Raw genomic sequence first — 6,590 nt, 5'->3', positions numbered from 1 at the left:
CTCTCTCTCTCTCTCTCTCATCTTATTTTTCTTCCTTTCATACATCTCTTTGGTGCCTCTTCCTTTTATACCGGAGATGAAGAGAGAGAGAGAGAGAGAGAGAGAGAGAGAGAGAGAGAGAGAGAGAGAGAGGGTAATCCGTAATCTACCTTGCCAGTCTTACATCGCTCTCTCTCTCTCTCTCTCTCTCTCTCTCTCTCTCTCTCTCTCTCTCTCCTGGGGAAGCAGTCAGGGCAGGTAAGCTTAATTAAAGACAAGAGGACTCCAATCAAGGCGAAAACACACACACACACACACACACACACACACACACACACACACACACACACCTCTTACCCCTTTATACTCTCTCTCTCTCTCTCTCTCTCTCTCTCTCTCTCTTAGATGAGAAGGTAGGACTAAAAATATATCTCACCCATTTCCCATCGAGAGAGAGAGAGAGAGAGAGAGAGAGAGAGAGAGAGAGAGAGAGAGAGAGCTGTCTGGGATAGGAAAGGATAGATGGGGGAAAAAAGGAAACTTTTAGGAGGAAAGGAAGGGGAGAGGAAAGAGGCAAGGGTGGGTGGAGATCGAGGAGGAGGAAAGTGAGAGGGAAGGGAGAGAGGGAGAGAGAGAGGATGGAAGTCTGAACGTGAAAGGAGGGAGGCATGAAACTGAGAGAGAGAGATGAGAGAGAGAGAGAGAGAGAGAGAGAGAGAGAGAGAGAGAGAGAGAGAGAGAGAGAGAGAGAGAGAGAGAGATGCATACAACTTACGAGAAGGAAAAGATGAAGGAAGGACAACCAAAATGACATAAAAAAGAAAGAGAGAAAGAAAGAAAGAGAGGAATGAGAGCGGAAGAGAATAAGAGATCTGGAGAGGTCGGCAGACAGAGGAAGTAGGAGGAGGAGGAGGAGGAGGAGGAGGAGGAGGAGGAAGGGGGTAACATAAGACAAAAAAAAAGACTAAGGGGAGGGGAAGAGAGAGGGGATGGGGAGTGAGAGATAGGAAAGAATAGGGTAGGGGGAGGGTCGCTGGGTAGACAGAGAGAGAGAGAGAGAGAGAGAGAGAGAGAGAGAGAGAGACGCAGGGGGTCTGAAGGGAGGAATGAAGGTAAAGGAAGGCGGGATTGGTGGGAGGAGGAGGGCGAGAGAGGGAGAGGGAGAGAATAACACCTGCCGTCTTTCCTTCTCCAGGTAAAGGCAATGACTGATTCAAGCAACGGTGAGTGTACTATCTCTCTCTCTCTCTCTCTCTCTCTGTGTGTGTGTGTGTGTGTGTGTGTGTGTGTGAAATGGAGTAGATTGTGTGTGTACTCCCTTTTTTTGCCTGAATGAGTTGAGCACACACACACACACACACACACACACACACACACACACACAAATGGAACATGGGCGGGAGAGGAAGGACTGACTATATAGTTAGAGAGAGAGAGAGAGAGAGAGAGAGAGAGAGAGAGAGAGAGAGAGAGAGAGAGAGAGAGAGAGAGAGAGAGAGATGCAAAAAGTAAATATCTTTATTACGTCCTATGGAAAGACAAAACAACAAGCTCAACCCCAGTTTTCAATTATCTCTCTCTCTCTCTCTCTCTCTCTCTCTCTGTGTGTGTGTGTGTGTGTGTGTGTGTGTGTGATTCTGTTGTCGTTCAACTTAATAGTGTAATGAGTATTTCCATATAACAAACACTGCGTAATTTATCTGTCTGTGTCTGTCTCTCACTCCGTCTGACGTCATGCGCGCTGTAAAGTGGGTCGCCCCTTCCCGGCACATGCACGAAAAACACCCAACGGGAGGGAAGAAAAAAAAAAGGAAAAAAGAAGGAGGAAGGGACGGAAAAATAAGGAAGGGGATGGATGGACGGAGGGTGGGAGGAAAGGAACCATGGAGGGAGGAAAGAGGGATGGAGGGAGGAGGAAAGGAGGGGACCACCAGGCCTAGCCACCCCTCACAGACCCGCCGGCACACACTCAGAGAGAGAGAGAGAGAGAGAGAGCGAGCAGTGTGGGTTGCCAGCTCTCTCCGGAGATGGGCGGAGCGAGGACACACACACACACACACACACACACACACACACACACACACACACCGATGTCTCTCCATATATATATATATATATATATATATATATATATATATATATATATATATATATATATATATATATATATATATATATATTCTATACGTATAGTATGAGAAACAGTAAGGGTGAAAATGGCGCGTTTTGCCTCCTGTTAATGTTTCCCATGACCCTTACGGCAGTTGTGGGGGAGTGGGGGGTTATGGAGGGAAGAGGGGCATGTGGACGTGAGTGGAGGGGAAGGTGGAGAGGGAGGGGAAGAGGAGGGAGGGAAGAACAGATCGATTTCCAGCCGCAACACACACACACACACACACACGGTTACGCCTGTCTCAACCGGACCCGAATACGAACTTAGCGAACCGGTGTGTGTGTGTGTGTGTGTGTGTGTGTGTGTGTGTGCGCCGGCCCCCAGACACACGCGCACACTCACACTTTAAAAATGTTCTCCCGCCCAGCTATACAGAAACATCAATAATAATAAGAGTAAAAACTTTTGAGTCAAACGTCATCAAAATGAAAAAGAAAAGGGGGAAAGAACAGAAAAAAACGAAGTTGAGAAAAAAATAATAATCGGTTGATCTATTTTCAAGCCAACTTTGCTCTTACCCAACCTCCCTCCCTCTCCCTCTCCCTCCATGCCTGCCTCTCTCCGTCTCCCTCTATTCCTACCTCTCTCCCTCTCCCTCCATGACTGCCTCTCCCTCTCCCTCTCTCCCTCCCTCCGGCTGCCTGGTATTTTCACAACGACAATCATTAATGACTTTTTGTTCCTCGCCTGAAGGAGTCTCTCTCTCTCTCTCTCTCTCTCTCTCTCTCTCTCTCTCTCTCTCTCTCTCTCGTACATTTCCTCACTTCCTCCTTTATTCCGAATGGAGAAGATATCACAAGAAAGAAAAGAAAGGCAAGAAAGAAAAAGACATGAAAGATGAGTGTAAAGAAAGGCTCAGGTAGAGAGAGAGAGAGAGAGAGAGAGAGAGAGAGAGAGAGAGAGAGAGAGAGAGAGAGAACGGAGAAAAGAAGAAAGCGGAAAGGGCTCAGGGGATGGGCGGGTGGGGCCAGGGAGGGACGAGTAAGAGGAGAGAAAAGAGAGGAAAGAAAAGAGGAGGAAGAAAGAGGAGGCGGAGGCGGAGTAGGAGTAGGAGGAGGAGGAGACGGAGACGGATGGAGAAAGAGGTTAGGAAAGAGTAGGAAGGAACGAACGAACGAACGAGAGAGAGAGAGAGAGAGAGAGAGAGAGAGAGAGAGAGAGAGAGAGAGAGAGAAGACTTTTCGCCTTTCGTACTAGCATTTAGAAAGATTAGAGGTAGAAGTAGAAGTAGTAGTAGTAGTAGTAGTAGTAGTAGTAGTAGTAGTTGTAGTATGATTTTTGCACCCACTACCCCTTTCTCTTATTGTCCCTCTCACTGCAGTCCCCCCATTTCTCTCACTCCTCTCCCCCCCTCACCCCTCACCCCCGCAAAATTGAATGCTAGCAGCGGCCTCTTCGATAAAACAGAGCATTTGGCAATTTTCAACCCCGCTCTGAGAAAATAGTGAGCACGGTACACCCCGGCCATCACCACACCCTGCTCTAACCAACCACCAGTCGCCCCCCCACTCTTCGCCTCTCCCTCCCTCGCCCCTCACCGTGCCTCCCTCCCTCGCTCTGTCTCTCTCTCTCTCCCCGTCCGATCTTCCCTCCTCCACCCAGAGAGAGAGAGAGAGAGAGAGAGAGAGAGAGCCGACCGAGCCCTGTTCCCGCCCAACCCCGGCCCCAGCAGCGCAAAAGCCCCAACAGCCAGCCAGCCAGCCAGCGACCCACCCTCACTCAACTCAGCTCCGTTCTCTCTCTCTCTCCACCACCACCGTTCTCTAACACCCTAGTCTAGCCTGCCAGATCTTCTCTACCATACCATCACTGCGACCACTATTACTATCTACTACTACTACTACTACTACTACTACTACTACTACCATTATACCATCACTTCTATCTATCGCCGCCACTGCCGCCGCCGCCGCCAGCACCACCATCACCACACCACCACCGCCGCCGCTAGTCGAGAAATGTCGGGAGGAGATTTTTTATTTTGGACATTCATTTGATTACGCGCTAATTTTCCTTCTGTTTGTTCGGACATCTTGCCCTGGGAGATATTTCTGGTCGTCGTGGTGGTGGTGGTGGTGGTGGTGGTGGTGGTGGTGGTGACGACCAACTAAACTTTTTGATGCAAGTTTTCCTCTTCTCTCCTCCTCCTCCTCCTCCATTTCCGCCCTATCTTTCCCTCCTGTAGTAGTAGTAGTAGTAGTAGTAGTAGTAGTAGAAGATACCTTCCATCATCATCATCATCATGTCTCACCATTATTTCCTCCTCCTCCGCTTTTTCCTCCTCGGAACGGGATAATCAAACCTGAAATTTTAGTAGCGAGTTGAAGTTTTTACACAAAATAATTAAACGACCAGAGAGAGAGAGAGAGAGAGAGAGAGAGAGAGAGAGAGAGAGACGAAGTGAGGGAAGGGGGAGAGGAAAGAAATGCGCTCGTTGGCAACCCTCCCCAACCAACTCCCCGAAGAGAGAGAGAGAGAGAGAGAGAGAGAGAGAGAGAGAGAATTATCACCATTATAATTACATTTAAAGCAAAAATAATACAATAACCTTACAAAATACTGAATTACCGTTATCATTATTATTATTATTATTGTCATAACTTACTATTATTATAATTATTTTCATCATCATCACGGGCTCAGAGGGAGACGGGCGTACCAAGATGGCGGCGGTCAGGTTACAGCGACACAATGAAGCCGGTGTCGTGTGAGGGCACCGCCATGTTGGTCCTCTGTTTGTTGACATCTGGCGTCAGAGCAAGAGAGGAAAGGAGAGGAGGGAGAGGAGGAAGCAGGAAGGGAGATGGAGAGGGAGAGAACGAAAGGAAAGAACAGGAGGGAGGGGGAGTGAGAGGGAAGGAGGTGTCGAGATGAGGATGAGGTGATGGAGGGAAGGGAGGGGGGAGGGAGGAAAGAATGGAAGGAAAGAGGAAATGGAGGGATTGAAAGAAGGATGGAGGAGAAAAAAGACTGATGAAGGAAACACACATACACACACACGAGAGAGAGAGAGAGAGAGAGAGAGAGAGAGAGAGAGAGAGAGAGAGAGAGAGAGAGAGAGAGAGAGAGAGAGAGAGAGAGAAGCACAGAGGCAGACAGGAGGGAGGTAGTGGGAGGCAGGGAGGGAATGAGACACAGAGGAAGGAGGGAGGAAAGGAGGGAAGAAAGAGACCTCCTTATCTCCCAGGAAGAGACAATTTTCATAATGCGAGTGATTCACGCACTGATGACGTGGTGAGGCAGGAAATATACCATTGAGAGAGAGAGAGAGAGAGAGAGAGAGAGAGAGAGAGAGAGAGAGAGAGAGAGAGAGAGAGAGAGAGAGAGAGCTAATCTTAACCCTAGCAACCGTCAAACTTAGAGAGAGAGAGAGAGAGAGAGAGAGAGAGAGAGAGAGAGAGAGAGAGAGAGAGAGAGAGAGAGAGAGTTTCCAAAGTTTCTCATGAAGCCAGACAGACAGACAGACGTGATGGAGATGCGATGACGAGCAGGAGGAAGAGGAGGAGGACAAGGAGGAGGAGGAGGAAGAGTAACAGGAGGATAAAAAAATAGTAGTAGTAGTAGTAGTAGTAGTAGTAGTAGTAGTAGTAGTAGTAGTAGTTGTAGTAGTAGTATCAATAGAAAGACTTATAGTAGATAGCTAGATCCTATTTACTTAGTTTTTCATATTTTTTCATTTATTCAATTATCTATGAATTTATTTACGAATTTATCTATTTTTCGAAGCAGGAATTTAACGATCACGTGTAGCTGTTCACTGTTTGATCTGCTGTGACCAGCAGACGACCGAGCGTCAGAATTATTTCCGATCTTTGGATAGGCCTGAGACCACACACACACACACACACACACACACATACACACATGGCATGAATGACCTGTGTGTGTGTGTGTGTGTGTGTGTGTGTGTGTGTGTGTGTGTGAGGGAAGTCGTTTATAAGAACACTGGTTACGCGCCAAACTTTTCCATAACACGTGGAGAGAGAGAGAGAGAGAGAGAGAGAGAGAGAGAGAGAGAGAGAGAGAGAGAGAGAGAGAGAGATACAGCAAGTTTATGAATGTGCTTTTATGTAACATTTATAATAATAATAATAATAATAATAATAATAATAATAATAATAATAATAATAATAATAATACTGTGAATAACATGAACAACAACAAAATCGACAGCAACAACTAAAGGTACTACGTTCATTTCCCTGAGGAGGAGGCGGAGGAGGAGGAGGAGAAGGAGGGAGGTTGTTTCAGGTAAGGAGTAATAAGGGAGAACGGAGATGGAGGGAAGGAGGACTGAAGAGATGGAGAATAGGAAGCAACCTCTCTCTCTCTCTCTCTCTCTCTCTCTCTCTCTCTCTCTCTCTCTCTCTCAAAACTCAAAGACGCTTTCTGAATACTAAACAGTTTCGGAAGAGGAACGCAAATTAAATATATAAAA

The sequence above is a fragment of the Portunus trituberculatus genome, chromosome 43 (assembly GCF_017591435.1).
Source record: "Portunus trituberculatus isolate SZX2019 chromosome 43, ASM1759143v1, whole genome shotgun sequence".
NCBI lineage: Eukaryota > Metazoa > Arthropoda > Malacostraca > Decapoda > Portunidae > Portunus > Portunus trituberculatus.
Note: the sequence above shows the minus strand (reverse complement) of the source record.